The sequence below is a fragment of the Mirounga angustirostris genome, unplaced genomic scaffold (genome assembly GCF_029215605.1).
Source record: "Mirounga angustirostris isolate CCGP_5_RB_7025 unplaced genomic scaffold, mMirAng1.0.hap1 SCAF_9, whole genome shotgun sequence".
Classification (NCBI taxonomy): Eukaryota; Metazoa; Chordata; class Mammalia; order Carnivora; family Phocidae; genus Mirounga; species Mirounga angustirostris.
Window position 1 is genome coordinate 7,045,458 of NW_026991717.1, and position 22,373 is coordinate 7,067,830.

General features: G+C 51.1%; 1 protein-coding gene across 1 annotated transcript in view; it reads right to left on the reverse strand.

Moving 5' to 3' along the window:
* ACAN (aggrecan) overlaps window positions 1–14,549 on the reverse strand; it is a 65,838-nt gene extending 51,289 nt beyond the window's left edge. Inside the window, exon 1 of the mRNA XM_064569905.1 lies at window positions 14,196–14,549. The gene's annotated coding sequence lies outside the window, so the exon portion shown is untranslated. The remainder of the gene's footprint in view (window positions 1–14,195) is intronic.
* Window positions 14,550–22,373: the final 7,824 nt, after the last annotated feature.

The window sequence follows — 22,373 nt, forward strand, 5'->3', positions numbered from 1 at the left end:
TGGTAAGCATAAAAGCCACTGACCAATCAGAGAACACGTCGTTTATTTAACTTGATAGAACTTCCTGTACATTTCAGAGACGAAGCATGGGTCCAAAATATGGTTGCAAGTCAATGAAGGGTGTCATGGGTTGAATTGAGTTCCTCACCCCCCAAAAAAGGATATATTGAAGCCCTAACCCCCAGGACCTGCAAATGTGACCTTATCTGGAAACAGGGTCTTTGCAGATGTAATCACGTCAAGGTGAGGTCATTAGGATGGGCCCTTATTCCAGGATGAGTGGTGTCTTCATAAGAAGTGTGAACAGGTGTGAAGACCCAGGCATGCACGGAGAACGTCATGAGATCACGGAGGCAGAGATCATAGTCAGACAGCTGCTGGCCCAGGAACGCCAAAAACTGACGGCTGTTACCAGAAGTTGGGAAGAGGCAAGGAAGGGTTCTCTCCTACAGGTTTCAGAGGGAGCATGGCCCTGAAGAGACCTTGATTTTGGACTTCTAGCCTCCAGAATGGTGGGGCAGTACATTTCTGTCATTTTAAACCCCCAGTTTGTAGTGCTTTGTTATGGCAGCCCTAGGAAACGAATACAATGGGTAACTATTTTACTACAACTAAGACCAAAAACACTTCTAAAAAAGGAGATTGCCCAACCTTACTTGGTAGTCAACCTCAGGATGATTGACTGATGGATTTTTTTAAAGATTTTATTGACCTATGACCCAGCAATTGCACTACTGGGTATTTACCCCAAAGACACAGATGTAGTGAAAAGAAGGGCCATATGCACCCAATGTTCATAGCAGTGATGTCCGCAATAGCCAAACTGTGGAAAGAGCCGAGATGCCCTTCAACAGATGAATGCATAAAGAAGATGTGGTCCATATATACAATGGAATATTACTCAGCCATCAGAAAGGATGAATACCCAACTTTTACATCAACATGGATGGGACTGGAGGAGATTATGCTAAGTGAAATAAGTTAAGCAGAGAAAGTCCATTATCATATGGTTTCACTTATTTGTGGAACATAAGGAATAGCATGGAGGACATTAGGAGAAGGAAGGGAAAAATGGGGGAGGGAATTGGAGGGAGAGATGAACCATGAGAGACTACGGACTCTGAGAAACAAACAGGGTTTTAGAGGGGAGGGGGGAGGGGGGATTGGTTAGCCTGGTGATGGGTATTAAGGAGGGCACGTACTGCATGGAGCACTGGGTGTTATACGAAAACAATGGATCGTGGATCACCACATCAAAAACCAATGATGTATTGTATGGTGACTAACATAATAAAATTTAAATAAATAAATAAATAAAAGATTTTATTTATTTATTTGAGGTTAGAGAGAGAGAGAGAGAACAAGCAGAGAGGAGGGGGAGAGGGAGAAGCAGGCTCCCCGCTGAGCAGGGAGCCCAATGTGGGATTCGATTCCAGGACCCTGAGATCATGACCTGAGCCAAATGCAGATGCTTAACTGACTGAGCCACCCAGGTGCCCAGGATGATTTAAATTTCTTTAGAAAATTATTTCTCATGTCTAATCTAAATCTCTCCTGCCTTTCTTTTCTTAGTGGAGACGTGTCCTGCCTTGGGATTGTTCTTTTTTTTTTTTTTTTTTAAGATTTTAATCTTAAAATCTCTACACCCAATGTGGGGCTCAAACTCACAACTCCGAGATTAAGAGTTGCAGGCTCAAGCGGTGGAAAGAGCCAAGATGTCCATCAACAGAAGAATGGATAAAGAGGATGTGGTATATATATACAATGGAATATATTATGCAGCCATCAAAAGGAATGAGTTCTTGCCATTTGCAATGCCGTGGATAGAACTGGAGGGTGTTATGCTGAGCGAAGTAAGTCAATCAGAGAAAGACATGTATCATATGACCTCACTGATATGAGGAATTCTTAATCTCAGGAAACAAACTGAGGGTTGATGGAGTGGTGGGGGGTGGGAGGGCTGGGGTGGCTGGGTGATAGAGGTTGGGGAGGGTATGTGCTCTGGTAAGTGCTGTGAATTGTGCAAGACTGTTGAATCACAGACCTGTACCTCTGAAACAAATAATACAATATATGTTAAAAAAAAAAAGAAGAAGATAGCAGGAGGGGAAGAATGAAGGGGGGGAAATCGAAGGGGGAGACGAACCATGAGAGACGATGGACTCTGAAAAACAAACTGAGGGTTCTAGAGGGGAGGGGGGTGGGAGGATGGGTTAGCCTGGTGATGGGTGTTAAAGAGGGCACGTTCTACATGGAGCACTGGGTGTTATACACAAAGAATGAATCATGGAACACTACATCAAAAAAAAAAAAAAAAAAAAAGTCGCAGGCTCTACCGACTGAGCCAGCCAGGTGCCCTGGGATTGTTCTTGATGGATTTTTCTAGATCTTTCTCTGCTGCCCTTTGAACTTGATCTTTGTGACTCCCTTGGTTTGGCCCCTTGATGCTCATGCCACATCAGGCACTTCCATCTCCCTTTCCGTGCTCACTGATTAACGATGGTGGCTCTCTGTATTTCTAGGGAGCCAGGAGAAGGGAGAAACATAGCCCAGATCCTGTCTGGATTCTGTCTTTTATTAACAAAAACCCAGCAGTGAACGTTTCTCTGAGGTTTCTGGCCTGTCTGGACTCAGAGCATCTTTTCTCCTAGGGTCCCCGTAGGACCAAGAAACGCTGAGGTTTCAACAGAGGCACAACTCAGGCTGTTCAGCTGCCTTCACTTGCTCAGAACCATTGAAGTTTCTTTTGGGACAGTTAGACTTCCCGGCTCCCCAGTCCCAGGAGGGAAGGACAGGGCACAGAGCAGGAGATTGAGGGGTAGGGAAGCAGAGGCAGCTCCTGGTCCTGCACCAGCTCCCCCCTCCCCAGCCCGCCTCCTGAAAGCATGGCCAAGCTGGGAGCAGGTAGAACACCCGAAAAGGAATTTCTTGCTGGTCCATCCTTTGTGGGTGTGGTGCAGTCCCAAGGGGTGGCTGAAGGAATGGGGTACGATCAGGGCTGATGGGTAAAGCTGCAATCAGCTGTGCCCTGTACCACCCCAGGGGGGCAGTCTACACATGGAAGGTAATAGAATGGCACCCCCTGGAATTGTCCCGCGGGGGGCCCTTGGTACAACAGGGCTTGCTGCAGCTACCTGCTGTCTGCCCTGTTCCGCAGCTAGCTTCCAGGTGGCAGAAAGCATAAGGCTCTTCTTGCGATCCACGTCCCTCTGCGCTCCAAGCTTGCACGGCTGCCTTAAGAGCCTCAGTGCTCAGTAAAGCAGTGAGGAACGGCAGGTTGGGCAAGAAGAGGTAGTCACGTGACCACCCAACCCATCTCTACAAAAGGTCAGGTTCTCAGATACCGGGAATGCCCTGGGGATATTCATGATTAACAGCTGTTAACGGCTTGGAGGGCATTTGCTCTGCACCAGGTACCTTGGTTTAGCGAAGTTATTTTATCCTCAACACGTGAGGATGTCCACAAACTCACGAGGTCAGAGACATTATGCCTGATTTACAGATATGGAAACTGAGGCATGCAAGACTAATCAACTCTAGCAAGGTCACAGGGCTGGTGAATTGGGAGCCCATCCACCTGACTCCCATTCCTACAGGACAAGGGCCTGATGGATTCTTTTATGAGTCCAAGCGCTACAATGGCATCAGGAAGGGGGCAGGGAATAAAACACAGGCAAGCATGGGCTGAACCCTCCATCACAAAAGACAGGATGGGGCCCGAGGCTCCAGGGAGGCCTCCAGTGGGGGAATCTGAGAGGACAGGCACACAGGCAAACTGGAGGGGAGATGCTGTTCAGTATGGATGGTGAAAGTGGAGAAGGGTTGCCCACTGAGGTCTGCAGAGTCATGAAGATCCTGAGCTCTGCCAGGCCCTGGAAACCACGTCTTGTTCTCTGTCCTAACCCCGGTGTCTGGCCCGCTTCCTCCATGCCGTAGGGAGTGCCGGGACCCCACAGCTTGAAAAAAAGTAAAGGAAACAAGATGACAGAAGGCCCACGGTCCATGTTGGGTAGCCTAGTGATAGAACTTGAGGCTCAAAGGTGGTAGAACCTAAAAATATAAATTTATTCCTAAAAGCAGCTGCTCCCCCTTGATGCTCGAGGCATCATGAACTAGGGGAAGCTGGGAAGAGGGTATTGGCATATGGAGAGCGGCCATGTCTCTCCTCAGCTGGGTCCCATTGGTGTCAGAGCCCGAGTTGCCTCAGGTGGTGGCCATTCTGACACTACAGAGTCCCTGAGCCATGGCCAGGGTGAGATGGGGCTGCCCGAGGTGGCCAGGACAGGTGGGGGCTGTTTTTAGCCCCCAGTTCAGTGGGAGTTGGGTCCTAGTTCCAGGTCTGACGCCATCCAGTACCAGACCCTTAGGCCGGACATATTGTTTTTTAAATTTTATTTTAATTCCAGGATAGTTAAAGACAGTGGTATATTAGTTTCAGGTGCACAATACAGTGATTCAACACTTTTGTACAACACCTGGTGCTCATCACAACAAACGCTCTCCTTAATCCCCATCCCCTATTTCCCCATCCCTCCTCCCACCTCTCCCCTGCTAACCAGCAGTTTGTTCTCTGCAGTTAAGAGTCTGTTTCTTGGTTTGCCTCTCTCTCGCTTTTTTCCCCCCTTTTTTCTTTTTTGCTTGTTTGTTTTGTTTCTTCAATTCCACATAGGCGTGAGATCATATGGCATTCATCTTTCTCTGACTGACTTCTTTCGCTTAGCATTCTACCAGACATATTCCTTTCTAGGTTTCGGTTTTCTGATCTCTGACAAGAGTAGAAAGCACCATATCAGTGGCTTTCATAAGACATAAAAGTGGAGTTGTTCTGATCGAATCTGACATGGGGATCCATAAAATCACTGCCCCTCTCTACTCACCTCTATGGCCCCCGTGGGGTGTCACAGACAACCCCCGCAGACTCTCTGGAACACAGTTTGAAAAATACTGGGCTAAAAAGTCATTTGTCTGGTCAGCACACTTTTTCTGAGTACCTACCGTGTGCTGAGCATTTTCTACGTGTTGGAGATAGAAGAAGATCAAGACAGATCATCTGCATGATGGGCGCCTGTCCCATGCAGCTTCTGATTTGGGGGGGCTGTAGTGGGGACAATCACCAAGGAAACCAACCAACCAGTACTTTTTAGACAGTGGCAAGCGACAAAGAAAGTGCAACACAGGGCTGCTGGGACACGGGGGTAGGCGTGCTTATCTTCTTTAAATTGGGTGGTCAAGAAAGGCCTCCTGGAGGAGGTGACATTTGGACCTGAATGACCAGAATGAGCCAACCTTGCAAAGCCAAGTGGGAAAGAGCTTCAGGCAGGAGAGACCAGGAGGGCAAAGACCCTAAGGTGGGAATGAAGTGGGAGATGCTGGAGGGTGGTGGGTGAGGGGAAGGTGAATCAGGATGTTGAGGGGGAAGGGGAAACAGGCCCTTGAGGGCCTATGAGGCCAAGGAAGAGAACTGGGCTGCATTCCAAGGGTAAAGGTCTTCTGAGAGCATCTGTCGTCCCCAGTGGGCTGAAAAGGGATGTGCAAATGACCTGACTGATGGCCACAATCATCTAAGGGTCCATCACCCACACCATACTTGCAGTTATGAAGGAAGGGGCTGGACTAGTTACAATTTTCCAACCACTGAACGTTGCGGGAGCTTATTTGGCATATGTGAGTCTTTTTGACCCCTGTGGGAGTCCCTGGGGGCCCCTAAGGCATTGAGATGGCAGCTGGGGCTCCTAGAGAGAAGAGTGGATTTGGGGGGGCCCAGGTGGGCAGGGGACACAGTGGGAGGTGAGGCTCTAAGCTCGTGCTAGGTCTTCCCAGCCCTACACTACTCTCCTCTCTCGGGACGGGGTGTGGAGACAATTTACGCGATCAGGTCCCCCCACACCAGGGGGACCCACTCTGCTAAAACATTCACAAAGCAAGATCAGCGGAAGCCACCGCAGGTTGGGCTTAGGAAGGGGGAATCACAGAATGAGGCTACTTTAAGGGGAATTAATGGCCCAGAGAAGGGTGAAGAAGCTCCCCTGGCTGAACCGCGTGGGGCTGGGGTGGGGATGACACGCATGGCTGTAGTGACGAGGACAGGGGACAGAGGCAAACGTGCAGACACGGCCCTTCCTTGCTCAGCCCCAGGGCCAGGGGTTAGCCGTAGAAATGGCCATGAGACTGGCGCCCCCTGGAATCGCGCGGTGAGTAGAGCACACAGGGTTAGGCCTCTGGTCCTCGGTGGGGAGGGGGACTCCCATCCACAGCCCCCAGCAGACCCCGCGGAGTGCTCCACCTCCCTCCCATGTTTTTCAATCCGGGAAACAACGTAACTTAAGTGAGCATCCTGCATGGCCAGCCTGGAAAGAGAAGGTGACAGGTATCAGGTGGGAAAGGAGAGGGTGGGTCCAGCCTTGCTTTGGGGGCGGAGAGGCCTTGCTGGGTCAGTGACCGTGTTTGTGATTGAGGCGTTGAAGCCTTCGCCGGTCCCTGGGCTGCCCCTTGGGCTCTGGTGCAGCTGCCTCATTCCTGCAGGATCAGAGCTGGTTGATTGCTTAGATCAGCATCTGTACCCTCACTCTGCTCTAGGAGAGAAGAGCTCCCTGGAAAATTCAGTCTAAGAAACTCGGAGATTTCCAATATCCGTCAGCATCTTGAGAATTCCTGCAGAACAGGGGTGCATTTTGTTCTGTTTGACCCTCGGCGATGAGGCCCTTTTTACATGTAATGTCCATTGACCATCCCTGAAACAGATGTTCTGGGGAACCCACTTTTGGGAACCCTGGCCTAGCTTCATCCTCCAGGGACATATGTACTTAATCCAGGGTCAAGGACAACTATGGTAAGGAAGCAGGGCCCCTGTCTCAGGCAGGAGGGAGGAGACAGAGAAGCAGGCTCTGACCTTCTCATTCTCTTAAAGGACAAACTGGAGGCAGAGGCTGTAGTTCTGCCTGCAGGGAGGGGAGGGCAGGTGACCCCAAGAGGCAGGGCTACAAGAAAGCGGCTGAGAACCAAAGGCACCCAAACTGTTTGGGGCTTTACACTAAGAGTTCAGAAACTGGGCTGCATTGGAATCACCTTGGGTGCATTTGAAAAGCACAGATTCCTACCCTCCCCCCCAAGCATAATCTCTGGGGGTACATTAGGATTTAGGCATATTTGTTTTTCCAAAGCTCCTCCAATGCTTTGTGATTCTAGGGACAGAGGTTACTTCCGATGATGGCATCCGGGTCCCTTTTTCAGTGTCTTGCCAAGCTGACAAACATCCACCACATTCCTGAGTCATCCTAAAATCCAGGTGTTCCCCCGAGCCGCTTGATAGGTCAAAGTGAGGGCGGTTTGGTTGGGGCGGCGGCGGGGGGGGGGGACACCTGAAGGGGGAGGTCAGGCCAAGGTCCAGGTTTGGTTGGGGAAAACCCCCTCCCTATGACCAAGGGTGGAGGCTGGGATAAGAAAGCCCAGGTGTTTTGAGGGAGATGGGAGGCTGGGCTCCCCCTTGCCCTGGACTTTTCTCTTATAAGGGCTTTCTTACCCTGAGCAACCCCGGGAACGAGCAAGGACCCTGGAGACACAGAGTCAGAGGGTGGCCCAAGGGTAGACAGTGGGTGGCCCCAGGATGAAGTCTGTCCACAGTTGGGTTCTTATGGGATGGCATGGTGTTTCTGTGATCAGGCGCCTCCTTTTACTGGTTTGAATATGACATGTGATGTGGAGGGAGGAGCCTCAGCAGCCCTGATGGGAGCTGCGGCTCGGCTGAGAGCAGCCTGAACCCCCTCTCTGGGACTCAGGTGCCTCATCTGTGTAATGAAGGAGGCGGGTGATTTAGTCCCCTGGGTCCCTTTCGGAGCTAATGCTTCATGACTCTGAGAAACAGAGGCTCAGGGAAGCTTGGCAATTCCCAAATCCACTCCTTTGGCTCCGGACTTTCAGTGAGGCCTTAATATATAGTAAGTTCAACTCCGTGTGGTCTAGCAAAGGCCATAGGGAGGGCTCCCTTCGGGTTCGCACAACTCAACTGCCATGACCGCAGTACCCTCTAGAGGGCGCTGCTATCAGGGCTGTAACCTGAGCCTGGCGCCCACCGGGAACTAGATGGAGGTCCCGGCTTCTTCCAGCTGGCTTGGGATGGAGGAGTGGCCAAGAAAGGACAGGCCATCTGACTATTGTTGGATCTGCTCTCCTCAAGCATTGAAAGGAACTCACAGTGGAAGGTTGCTCATTCATTCATTCAACCAGCCTGCCTGTGTGTGTGCCAGGCATTCGATCAGGCGGCACACCAGATACAAAAGATTCCTGCTTAGGCCTCATAGGTGCTTCCCCCCACCCCCCAGGCACCTTCCCAGACGTAATTTCTCCCTGGATCTTGCTCTGTGAAGGCAGGCGTTAGGATGTCCATTTTACAGAGAAGAAAACCGAGTCTCAGGGAGACAAAGGAATTTGCCCACATCATGCAGCCAGGCAGTGCCCAGTTCAAGCGACTGCAAGCCCAGCACTTCTCCCACCGCCCATACTGTAGGATGCGTTCTCACTGGACCAAACGCCCTCCCCCTTGCTGGGAGCTGTGTGTGTGTGGGGGAAGTGCTGACCCACATGCCACCCCCCAACCAGAATGCATTACGGTGCTAATCGTGCCCTGAACAGCAACCTTCTTTGGTCTCGCGATCACACGTCCACACCTGCTGATGCTGTGATTTTCCAGAGTGGTACCTCGAAAAGCCTCCAAGACAATAATAGCAGTTACTATTTTACTGTAGGTCTACTTTGTGCCAAGTCTCTTACTCGCTTTATCTCGAACTCCCTCAACCATCAGATGAACCTCATTTCACAGATGTGGAAAGTGAGGCTCAGAGAGGATAAGTGACTTGCCCAAGGGCACACAGCTGGGATTTCAACCTACATCGGGGCTGCCAAAGTCCCCGTTCTTTCTGCTTTACCACTGGGGCCTGGCTTCTTGTTTTCTTTTTTTTCGTCTGCTCTTCACCGCCTGCCAGACCCTCCCTTCTTGCCCTCCCACCCCCAGTCTTCTTGCTGGTGCACACAGCATGCTCTGGCCCCATAACTAAATGAAGATCTGGAGCAGGACTTCTCGATCTTGGCACTCTGACATCTTGGGCTGGATCATTCTCTACTGGTAGGAGGAAAGTACTGTCCTGGGCATTTTCAGATGCTTACTAGCATCCCTGGTCTCTACCCACCGGACGCTGGTACTTTCACCCCTTCCCCATGGTGACAACAAAAAAATCTCTCCACATAAGGCCAAATGTTCCCCAGGGAGCAAAAGAGCTCCCCAGTTGAGAGCCGCTGCTTTATAGGAATGCGGGGTCAGGGTCAAGTTGAGTATAACCTGTCTTCCTCAATAGACCATGAGTAGCTGGAGGGCAGGGAGAGTGAATTGTTTAAACACACCTAGTGAAGTGCCTGTAGCGGGTGCTGCAGGAAGAATGAATGAATGCTTTCCGTGGATGTGGTATGTGTCAGGATGAGGGCCTAAAGGCCTAGGTTCCCGTCCAGATCCTCACTGGTCTGCTCTGGGCCGGCCTGGGGCACGCACTTTCCCCCTTCTGGGCCTCCATTCCCTTTGTGATCTCTTACATGAGGGTCACCACAGGCCCCGAAGCTCCCTGGACATCCATGGTCTGGGAACTGCCATGTTCCACCTCGGAGTCCCAGAGTCCGGGGCTGAGGAGGGGCTGTCGGCCAGGCTGGACGTTACACATCTGCCCGGTCCTCAGTTTCTCCTTCGGACCCTTGCCCCTCAAGCCAAATCAATCACAGAGACGAGCAAGGCCTCCCACCCCAAAAGCGACCCGATGCAGGAGAGGTGGCTCCTTTTCTGGGTGTGTGTCTTAAAAGGGAAAACATGTAACCTCAAAGGTAACCAAATATCCAAATCGTGATGGCCAGCATCCCACACCCCAAATCCACCCATTCATGAGTTCAACAAAAAGCTTCTTTAGGATACACTGTAAGGCCATTGAGAGGGAGAAAAGTCGCCTCTCACAAGCCCAGGCTGGCCTGCAGGGCCCGCCCTCCTAGTGTGAGCACATGCAAGGGGACACACACACACACACACACACACACAGCCGCTTACAAGGAGGCTCTGAGTTTTTAAAAGTAAACTCCACTGTTTCCGTTCTTGCCCTGGATTCAACTTTTGAAAAAAGGAACCGTTTTCCCTACAAATTCCCCCTCTCTCTGGTCCTGCCTCTGCCTCACTCCCGCTCTCCCTCTCTAACCCTGCCCCTGCCCCGCATCCCCCAGCGGCTCCTCCCCTGCAACGTTGACTCCATTTTTCAACCACTCCCAGGGGCCCAGACCTCCTCTCAGGGATAGGGGTGTCCTATCGGGTCTGGGGGAAGGAGAGCAGCCAGGGGAGGTGCCATAGCCTCCTTCCACCCGATAGAACAGAGCTTTCTCAAGGAAGGAGGGTAGCCGTGAAGCTCCCATCAAGCCCACAGCATGGCCAAGAAGCTGGCCTGGTGATAGCAGAAGAGGATGGCTCTTATTTCAAGATACCCGCGCCCCCATAGGGGCGCCTGGGTGGCTCAGTCAGGTGGGCATCTGACTCTTGATTTCAGCTCAGGTCATGATCTCAGGGTTGTGGAATCAAGCCCCGAGTCAGGCTCTGTGCTCAGCACAGAGTCTGCTTGTCCCTCTCCCTCTGCTCCTCCCCTGCTCACTCGCACACTCTCTCTTTAAAAATAAATAAATAAATAAAATCTTAAAAAAAAAAAAAAAAGATGTTCCCACCCAGAGACCCCCTTTCCCAGGGCAGCCCATTGGCCCTGTCACCCCTCCTGCTCCACTCGCAAGCAGGCCTGTCCTCCATGCATTGCTTCCTCTCAGAGTCTGGGTCCTCTTCCTTGAACTTGCCTTTCACTCCCACCCCCAGTTTCCACCCCTCACTGCCCCCACTCCCAAGACGCTTATGGGTCCAGTCCAGGTGTTAGCACACGGGCAGCAAGGAAGCCCCGGCACCTGCCAGCTAGAGCCATGAAGCAGGAATTTCTCAGAGACAGAAACATTATCAGGATCAGTGTCTTTCAGACTTTTTTGACCACAACCGGCAGTAAGAAATTCATCCTATAAACATCAAATTTGTATATATTGTGTATATACCTATATATTATAACCACATATACACTTATTTAGGATTGCCAAATATATAACAGAAATAAAAGTTTCCGGAAACAATACTTACCTTTCCTACATGGGAGGCACTATGAAATTACTCTTTCCTATGTCATTACACTCCCTTAAATTGGTTTTACAACCTGCAGATGGACATGTTCTGTGCTAGATGTCCCTGCAGGATCAGAGAGAGACTAAGAGTGAAGCTCCAAGCAGAGGCCCGTGGGCCTCCCCCGGCTCAGCTGAGGCCCTCCTCTTGCCCAACAAGAAGGGGCTTGGGAGGGACAGGTTCTAGGAGGCATCATGAAAAAACCACATGAAAAGTTGGGACACACAGTCTTTTACTATTACAGAATCGTCTCAATTAGGACTCTCCTGAACTTACAGTTTGTGACCCCAAGGGGGCCTAGAAGCTGCCAGAGGAGAGGAATTAAGGTTTCTGGTGCCTGCTGACAGCCAGACAAGGACCTCTTCAAAATCATATAGCCAGTAAGTGGCCAAGTTGGGATTCGAACCCGGGTCTGCCCTGCCAGGCAGGCCCCCACCATCGCAGGAGTCAGGGCTCTCTCCTTTTTTTTTTTTTTTAAAGATTTTATTTATTTATTTGAGAGAGAGAGAATGAGAGACAGAGAGCATGAGAGGGAGGAGGGTCAGAGGGAGAAGCAGACTCCCTGCCGAGCAGGGAACCTGATGCGGGACTCGATCCTGGGACTCCAGGATCATGACCTGAGCCGAAGGCAGTCGCTTAACCAACTGAGCCACCCAGGCGCCCAAGATTTTATTTCTTTATTTGAGAGAGAGAGAATGAGAGACAGAGAGCATGAGAGGGAGGAGGGTCAGAGGGAGAAGCAGACTCCCTGCCGAGCAGGGAGCCCGATGCGGGACTCGATCCCAGGACTCCAGGATCATGACCTGAGCCGAAGGCAGTCGCTTAACCGACTGAGCCACCCAGGCGCCCCAGAGTCAGGGCTCTCTTGGAGCTCCCTCTCAGTCTGTTCTGGGCATGGGGGCATGGAGGGTGCCCCACTCGGCATGCAGGGGTGCAGGCTGCTTGGGATGTGGGTGTGTGGGAGAAGGGGCAAAGTGTACGCGTGGGTTTGAGAAGGGGCATGGAGTCTCCCCACTCAAGCTCACAGAGACTCCCTTTTCCCCTCTGGATTCTTTACTCCTATATTGACCAGAGGGCTTTCAAATAATAAAGTAAGAATCCCAATTGGAGTATGATTTTCATGGAAAATTCTAGCAAAAGAAAAATATCTACTTAGTATTAAAATTAGTCACAATAATAATAAACAATATCAGTTATGGAGTACTTGCTTGCGTCACCACAGCTACTGTGTGTTGAGGACCAGCGATGGGCCAGCACGGAGCACAGAGTTACTAGGTGGCGCTCAGTAGTTACTGGAGAATGAATGAAGGTACCAGGGACGTGCTAGAAACTGCACATAGACGCATCACATTTAAACCCAACTTGAAACCTGAAAAATTCCAGCATTTCTCTGAGAGATATTTTCTTCCTTTTCATAATTCCTTCATCCAGAACTTTTTAAATTGGAGGGATCTTTGCTTTTGGCTTAGGGGCACCCCCTCCTCTGCGTTTTCTCCCCCATGGCCTTGGGGTTTCTCCCTGATTGCCCTTCCATTCCTGGGCAGCCTCTTCCAGGCTCAATGATGGACAGGCCAATGCTCCTACACTGATCTTCAAAGCACCTCCAAAGCAGCCCTGCCCGGGGGCACAGCCGATCTTCCCCTTAGCAACCCAAAGGCAAGGAAGGAAAAAGGACTGGAGACCAGACTTCTGGATTCTTTAAATCAGGACGAGCAACCGACTGGGGCCTCAGAACATCCAGATTCTAGTCCTGCCCTTCCCCTAAGTCACGTGTGACCTTTAGAAAGTCATCACACTTTTCTGGATTCACTTTCTTTCGAACGCGTTTCCAAGGTCCAGGGTTCCCCCAAACTGTCAGATACCCACCCACCGCAGTGTCCCAGACCTGAACCACCACACTAACCCATTCAGCTTTGCATCCTCCTTCCTTTCCTCCTGGCAGCCCACCCCGACAGAATTGGAATTTACGCACCAAGCAAAATGCTGGGACCTGGGCTCCTTAGCGGTGAGACCCTAGAAGAATCCTATCAGAACCTTGCTCACGACTGCAAGGAGTAGAATGATGAAAAAGTTTGGGTTGGAGTCTTCCAACAGGAGACAGCCCCCCGCCCCCGCCCAGTTTGCTCTGGTTTAGGTTCAGTTAACAAGACAACCATCCACCCAACCCCAGGTCCAGGGGTTTGAAAGGTTCCACCATCATCATTGGCTTCAACTGCAGGGGAACCCAGAGACGGCAAAACTGTCCCTGGTCATGTGTCTTCATTTCCCTTCCTCTTCCTTGAGAGATGCCCCTGCTTAGTGGCATGTTCGGAGTTTGTCTCCCTTGCTGACAGCTCAGTGGCCCTGTCCTGGGTTCTGCCAGTCCCTCCCACCCCCAGCTTCTTCCCATCCCTGTGGCTCCTGGAGTAGGCCAAATGGCCAAGGAAGTGGGACCAATGGGTTCTCTCAGCCTCTGCTTGGGCACCTGCCCTGTACCTGACACACTGCCCGTGCTCAGCCACCCTGCCAAAGAGCCTCCTCCTTCCCACTGACAGCCCAGGCCAAGGCTCAGAACCATGAAGCAACTCCTCCAGCTCAAAAGTAGCACAGGGGATCTGAACCCACATTTCCCCGACTCTGAAGCTGCTAGTCTGTCCACCGTGGCTCGTTCCAGACCCTCGGACTTGAAAACCCACGGGAGTCGGGAGTAAAAGCTCCCTGCTCGCTGTTCCTTAATTTCAGGGGACCAGCAGACAAGAGCCCCTCGTCACGTGTCCCTTTGCCCCATTCACGGGGCGTCCGCCCAGCCTGAAAGTTTGCTCAACTCCACGGCGGACGCAGCGGCCAGGAAGCCCCAGCACACGCCTCCCCGCACAGGGGAGACCGAGGCAGCGCAGCCCCCGGCACGGAGCGGGACAGCCGCCACACCGCTGCTGGCTGGCCCGGGGACCCCGGGAAAGCCTCTCCCTGGAGGGAAGGAGACAGTTACCTTGAAGAGTTGGACTCCCTTCCGCAAGAACTTCAGGGCCACACACCTGGCGAGGCGGCCGGGGGCTTCTGGGGCCGCGAGGCCCGGGTCTCGCGGCGCAGCGGGGGAGACGCTCTGCGCGCGCGCTGCGCACCCCTCCTCCTGCCCGCGTCCTGTCCGCAGGTCCCCTCAGGCGGTGGCCGCGGCGGCGGCGGCTGGGTTGCGGAGTCCCGGCTGGCCGAGGGAAGGGCCACTGCAAGGTGCCCGGAGCCCCTGGCACCCGCGTCAGATGCCGGCCGGCGAGCGCGCGGAGAGAGAGACCTTGAGCGGCGCGGCGCGCGTCCTCAGCTCTGCGAGCCCCCTCTGGAGCGGCTGGGAGGTAGGTGGGCGGGCGGGCGGGCATGGCGCGTGGTGACATATACATAGGGGCGGGCGGGGGAGGGGAGGGCCGGGGGGCGGGGGGACGCGGGCGGGCGCGGAGGGAAACCCCACCCCCGGGGGACCCGAGGGGCGGCCGGCGGGGGGGGAGGGGAGGGGAGGGGAGGGCGGAGGCGTCTGGAGCGCGCTGGACCCCGGCTCCGGACCGGCGCGCCGCTGGGGAAGCCGCCCGGGGCGCAGGGCGCGAGAGGAGCCGGCAGCCCCGGGGCCCGCGGGAGGCAGCGGCGCGGAAAGGGCTGCAATGCGGTCGGCGGCTCCGCAGTCCGAGGGGCCCCGGAGGGCTGTGCCCGCACCCGCACCCGCGCCGGCACCCGCGCCCGCACCCGCGCCTGCGGTGGCGGGACGGAGCTCCCCGGCGCCCGGCGCGGGCTGTGCAGCCGACGCGCGGCGGGAAGCGAGAGGGCAGGGTGCGCCCCCTGCTCCCGGGCCACGATTTGGAAGGACCCCCAGGAGGAACTGGCTGAAAGTTTTGGGGGGTGGGGTGCCCTGGGACGGCAGGGAGGACGGCGAGAGAAGGAGATTAGGGGGCAGCGGGGAGGCATGCTGGGGACTGGGAGCCAGTCTCAGGGACAAAGGCTGAGGGTCTTCAAAGTCCCGGGGAGACCAAGGACATCTCAAAACGAAGCAGGAATTCTCCAGTACTTCTGTAGCTCCAGAGACCACCCTCCTTAATAATTTTTTTCCAGTCAAAAGAATAAGAACCAACAGCGTTTGGACACCTTCGTGAGCTGGTTGCTTAACATACATTAATATCTCTCTTAATTTCCCTAAAGGCCCAATGAGGTAAATATTAGGATTCCCCCACCCCCCAAAGATGTGAAAACAGAGGCTCAGAGTGGTGGAGTTAACCTCCTCAAGGCGGGGTCTGAATTCAAACCCAAAGTCAGGCTCTCTCTGCTACACAAGCTGCTGGTTTAGCCACAGCTGTTTTGGGGGGGACCCAGGCTGGTTGGTGGCTTTCAGGGTCCTTATGAAGGAAGCTGGTGGGGCTTGACGCTAAGATTTAGTGGCCTCGGTCAGTGTGGTAGAAGCCGCTTGACTCCCTCTCTGGGCGTGGACTGAATGAAGAAGAGCAAGAAGTGGGGTCTTTGTGGACTGCCCATTACAGAGATAATAGACTAGGCTTTTTCTTGATTAAAAGGTATAGAAGTGGTTCCGTTTCCCAGGGGTGATGACTCTGGAATTGTGTGGGTTTTTTGCTGGCCATCTCCTAGGGGGCAGGACTGGCCCTGGCCGGGTACATTCCCTTGTCCGTTCTCTGCACCGGCCAGTAAAGCCTGGGGAGGGTGTGGTCCCCACTCCACCCACTGGTGCCCAGGAGCTGCGGCTAAGCTGTTCCACTGCTGGGCAGTTCTCAGCTTCACCGCTGTTCTACCTGAATCTGTTGGTTTCTCCCGGTCAGGTCTCCAAGTTTCGGAGCATTTTGGACAGCACTGACATGGTGGTGACCAGAGCCCCTCAGGGGGAAACAGCATCTTGTCTCTCAGACAAAGAAGTGGGATGAAATCTTATTAGTTACTGACCCCAATGCCTGGACCAGGGGAAATGACTCTTCTAGAAAAAAAAAAAAATCCTTAAAATTCCAATAAGAGGAGTCATGGGTTCTCATGCCAGTATTTGCCTAATGCTCTAGGTGAGAACACACCACACCCTCATCTGGAAAATGGGGTCATATCTGACTTCCATCCTAGGACATGTGGGGTTAGTGAAGGACAATTCAATTCAAGGACAAATATTAATTAGGTAATTAATCTTTGTAGTGAAGGAAACGAATGCTTATTGATCATCTAGTTTTGTAATGAGGCTAAGAAACATATAATGGGCACCTATTACGTGCCAGACCCTGTTTGATACGGGAGCCCTACAGGTGGACATTGTTTCCATTTTACACACTAAGAAACTGAGACTCACAGGCCACCCAGGAAGTGAATGAGTACAGGTTAGCATGACTCCACACTGCTGCCCCTTCAGGCTACAGAAAACCCAGGATGATTGGAAAGTGGACAATGTAAAGACCACGTTTAGAAATTCCAAGGACATTAGTGTCAGAAAGCCCTTGGTGGCATATGGACGCTCCCCTGTTCAGTGCCCTTCCTTGTGTAGTATTTCTGAAGCTGGTCATCCCTCCTCTGCTCAAATACTTAATGCCTTTTCCAGGCTGCCTGACCCTATCTGCTGTCATGGGCGACCTTTAACTTCTTGCTGCTCAAGCGTGGTCTACAGATGAGCAGCGTCAGCTGGGCGCTCGTTCAAAATGCAAAATCTCAGGCCTACTCCAGACCTTCTGACTCAGAAGCTGCATTTTAATAAGATCCCCCAGGTGTTTTATATGCCTTCTGAAGTTTAAGAACCACTGTGTTGTCATCATTCAGCAGGTTCTACTCATCCAATCACAAAACCACAGAATAAGAGAATCTCAGAGCTGGGAAGGGCCCTTAGAGAACGTTGAGGACCATATCCTCACTGACTGGGACATAGACTCTATGTGAACATGCCCGTGGATTTGACTCCCTTCTGAGTCCGCATCCCATTTTCACGTGGTTCTTATACTTAGGCAGCTCTCACAGAAGCACCTCCTGGTTCCCATCACTATGGATTCAGCAGTGAACAAAAGAGGCCCATTTCCACCTCCTGGCCTTATCTCCCAGACCTCCTTCCACATGGAAGATCTTTTTGCATTTAAGATCAGTGATTGCACTGCTCTCACCCTCCCCCTCTTCTCCTTTAGGACCCGGCATCCCCACTTTACTCTGTCCTTCCTCATCTCTCTCCATCAATGGGTGCTACCCACTCCCACCAATCTTCCCCCAGCACGTCTGGACTGCCCTTGCCCCATGTAGAGAGTGATTCAGACCTGAACACAGTCCTGTTAGGGTGCTCAGCCCAGCGGGGAGCTCACCTCCTTTGATGGGGTACTATGCTTCTGTTGATGCAGCATTCATTTATGTGCTTTTCTGGCAGCCTCATCACGGCTCATTTTGAGCCTGTAGCCAACTCAGATCTCCTTTCCACAAGTACTGCAAGGGCCCAGTGCCTTCCCTGGCTTGTCCTGGTACAATGGGTTGTTCTGATCCAAGTGTGGGACTTTACTTTTTCCTCTCTTAAAAATTTCCCTAATACATGAAGCTCATGACCCCTAACCATCTTGGATCCTGTTTCTATCATTCTATGTGTTTGCTATTGTTCTTAGCAGTGGACTTTCGGCAAAGCTGACTAGTGTCCCCCTTTTGTGTCTTCACTTATCCTGGGGTTGAGTTCTAGAGCAGGGCAGGATACCATGGCTCCATATTGCAATTATAATGGCTGTGTAATGTGTCACCCCAAACCTTAGTGGCTTAAAGCAGTGAGTTGTTTAATATCATTCATGGTTTCTGTGGGTCAGAAATTTGGGAGAAGCATGGCCAGGCATTCTGCCTTGGGTTAGCTCATGGGGTTGCAGTCACGTGTCACCTGAAGGCTTGACTGGGGCGTGAGGATCCAGGTCTATGGTGGCCATTATGTCGGTGTTGGCTGCTGGCCAATGGCCTCAGTTCCTGTCCATCCTGCCTGCCAGTGGATCCACATCATGACATGGAACCTGGCTTCTGCCACAGCAAGTGATACAGGGGGCTGAGTGGGAGCTGCAGTGCTCTGATGTCCTCGCTTTGGAAGTCACGCACTGTCATGTCCGCCATGTTCTCTTGGTCACATGGGATCCTCCCTGGATTAGTGTGGGAGGGGACATATAAAGGTGTGAGTACCAGGGGATGGGGATTGCTGGGAAGCATCTTGGAGGTTGGCTTCCACATGCCATTAAACTGGCTCTTAGAGGATGGCCAATCTCCCAGTCCACCTAACTGTGGCACCACAAGTGCTTGTTTCTGTCCCTCACATGGGGGCACCATGTATGTACCTTGCTAAGTCCCAGTGCAAGGTGTTTGCAGAGTTCCTCTGAGCCATCCTTCAGATACCCCTGTACAAGCAAGCAGCCTGGCCTGCTCTCTGGGACAACACATCTGTCCCAATTTCTGCAGGACATCCATCAGCATCCTGCTCCTCCTGGTACAGCCAAAGATTGTTGTGTTGCTGGGCTATGTCACATTTTTGGTTGATATTGAAATTTGTGGACAATTAAAACCATCAGACCATTTTCGTGCTGGCCATTTCAAAAGGGCTTCCTGTCTCTCTCAAGCAACAAAACAGAGTGGAGGTTGGGTGTCCCCTGTGTGTTCAGGAGCATTGGAGGTGAACCCCAGTTCTGGCACAGAGAATGTGGGCAAGTTTCTTAACCTCTCTGGGTCTTGGTTTTCTCATCTGTGAAATGGAATTGTATGGAACCGTAGAATTAGAATAAGGGATATCAGTCAATGCCTAGCCAGTGTTCTGGCTCAAGATGGTGAATTTTCCTCCCTTTCCTCTCTACTACAATTTGATGTCCCGAGTCAGGTGTGTGCTGCTTCCTGGGTTTGTAAAAGAAGGTAAAATACTCACCTCCTCGGAGTGTGGCAATGATAAATACTACATGTAATGTGTGTAAAGAGGTTACAATCCTTTCTGGAAGCAAAAGGCCATAGAAGTATGATATGGAAAAGTGTTCCTATTGCTGAACGGGGCGGGAGAGTGGTTTTCTGAGAATTAGTGGAACATTTGAAAAGGGCTGTTTTATGGCTTTAACACCGTGCAAGTGACAAACTCAGAGGGAAATGTTCTAATAATAAAGAACATTGTGTAAGTTAATGAAACACTTACAATTCCCCACAGGTCTGTGTGGAATAATGACGTACAGTAACTGGAAAGTGCTGTGTCACTTAAGACATAGAAATTGAAGAGCATGTTTAAGGAAACTCATTTCTTGAAGATTCAGTTTGATTTTTCCTCCCTGAATTTATAGCAGATTCTATTTTCAGTAAAAACCCTGCCATTTATAACAGAGGAAATTATGGCAAGCATTTTACTCATGACTCACTAGTGTTTTTATCATTGAGAAGAGGCAGGGAATGACACTGAGGGGGGTGTTACCATGGTGGTGTATAGCATCATTACCACCATCATCATCACCACCACCATCATCATCACCACCACCATCGTCACCACCACCATTGTCACCACCACCATCACCACCACCATCACCACCACCATCATCACCACCACCATCACCACCACCATCATCATCACCACCACCACCATCATCACCACCACCATCACCACCACCACCATCACCACCACCACCACCATCACCACCACCATCATCATCACCACCACCATCATCATCACCACCACCACCATCATCACCACCACCATCATCACCACCACCATCATCACCACCACCACCATCATCACCACCACCACCACCATCATCACCACCACCATCATCACCACCATCATCATTACCACCACCACCATCACCACCACCACCACCACCACCACCACCACCATCATCATCACCACCACCACCATCATCACCACCATCATCATCACCACCACCATCATCACCACCACCACCATCACCACCACCATCATCATCACCACCACCACCATCATCACCACCACCACCACCATCATCACCACCACCATCATCATCACCACCACCATCACCACCACCATCATTATCACCACCATCATCACCACCACCACCATCACCACCACCATCATCATCACCACCACCACCATCATCACCACCACCACCATCATCACCACCACCATCATCACCACCACCATCATCATCTAAAACAATATTTTCCAAGCAGGTCTGGGGTAAGAGGAGAGGTAGAAGGATCCTTCTCCTGGCAGCTTCAGCCCCTGAAGCTCCTGGGAGCTTGCTCACCTTCTCTGTCCCCACCCTGAATCTGTCCCTAACCCTGAATCCTAAGGGACTGCTTCCTATACCCCGAACCCACCTGAGCTGGCTCTTTTCTGCTCTTTCCTTACTCCTGCCATCGGGGTGTTTGGGGGACTGACTGCCCAGCCCTTGTCACATTGTGCTTGATAATCATATTTTCTTTCATCGATAAGCATTGGATCAGTTTGAAAATTTTTTGTCCCAGGTGTTTCACACATTCTAGCAGAGATACAAAATACATACTTTCTAAATGTGCAAATATGGTAGCCCCCACTCACTAAAGATAAAACGTGAAAGGTACAGAGAGCATCTCCGTAGCTCGAAGATCATCTGTTAAAACACGGGCATGGCTTTCCCCCCACAACACTTGGCTCTTATTTGATACTAAAGCCCTGGGGAACAGTTATCTTCACATTTTAGCTGTTGCTATTGATCTGTTTGGTTTCTTAATCTGTATTCCTTTAAGGGAGAACACACAGAATATGTAAGGGGGGAAAAAGAAGTATTTAACTAGGTAATCTTTTATTCTTAAGACATTTACTTGTCGACATTCAATCTTGAAATGGTCATTAAAAAACAAGAGTTATCAAAATGCTGGAGGGTGCTCTGTCTAGTCTCAAAATCTTAAGTTCAAAAAAATGAAATGTCAGTTCCTTCATGGGCTAGCACAGCCTCGTCTTCCTCCTTCCCTCCCTCCCTCCCTTCCTTCCTTCCTTCTTCTCTTTCCCTCCCTTCCTTCCTTCCTTCCTTCCTTCCTTCCTTTCTTCCTTCCTTCTTCCCTTTCTCTTTCCCTTTCCCTCCCTCCCTCCCTTCCTCCCTTCCTCCCTCTCTTTCTCCTTCTTTGTTATTGTGGTAAAACATGCATAACACGAAGTTGATCACTTTAACCATTTGAAGCATAAAGTTCAGTGGCATTAAGCACATTCACAATGTTTTACAACCATCACCACCCTCTCCAGAGCTTTCTCATCTCCCCAAACTGAAACTCTGTACCCATGAAACACTAACTCCCCCTGTCCCCCGAGCCTCTGGCAATCACCATTTGACTTTCTGTCTCTATGAATGTAACTACTCTGGGTACTTCATGTAAGTGGGATCATATAGTATTTATGTGCTGTATTGACTGGCTTATTCACTTAGCATAATGTCTTCGTACACATGGTAGCACTTCTTTTTATTTTAGAGCAACATGTATTGAGCTCTTACTGTGTGCCAGATCCTGTGCTGGGTGCTTCATTAAACCTCACAATGACCCTGCGAAGTCTCATAAACTCCATCTCACTGATGAAGAAACTGAGGGCAGGGAGGCTTGGTAAGCTGCCCAGGCCACCTGGCTTCAGAGCCCTCGTACTTAAAACAAAAAACTTTTAATAGTGGCCATTTATTGAGCACCTACTATGTGCCAGGTACTAAGGTAGGCATTGTACCTACATTTTTCCCCTCCCTCCCTTTCTTTCTTTTGATATTTAATTTACATAGAATAAAGTGCATCTTAAGTGTACATCTCGAGGAATTTTTAGCATATACAAACACCATTGTAATCACAATGCAATCAAGATGTAGAAATTTCCAGCTCCCTAGGAGGTTCCCTGGTGCCCCTTCTAGATGGTACATCCCACCCAGGGAGACCACTATTCTGACCTTACTGACAAAAACCTTACCAGTTTTGTCTATTCTTAAACTTGATAGAAATGTTGTTATACTGTGAATACTCCATTTTGTCTGGCTTCTTTGGCTCAAGCTCGAGGCAGCCTGGAGAGTGTATGTCCCATCCAAGGGGACAGCCACTACCCTGCTCCAGCTTAATGTCACCATTCAGGAATTCAGCTCATTTTTGCTGGATCACATAGTATTAATATTAGTATTGTTATTAGTATTGATAGTGGTGGCAGTGGTGGTATTTATTGTTGTTGTTTTCCTTGAGAAGCCAAATTTCTGGATTT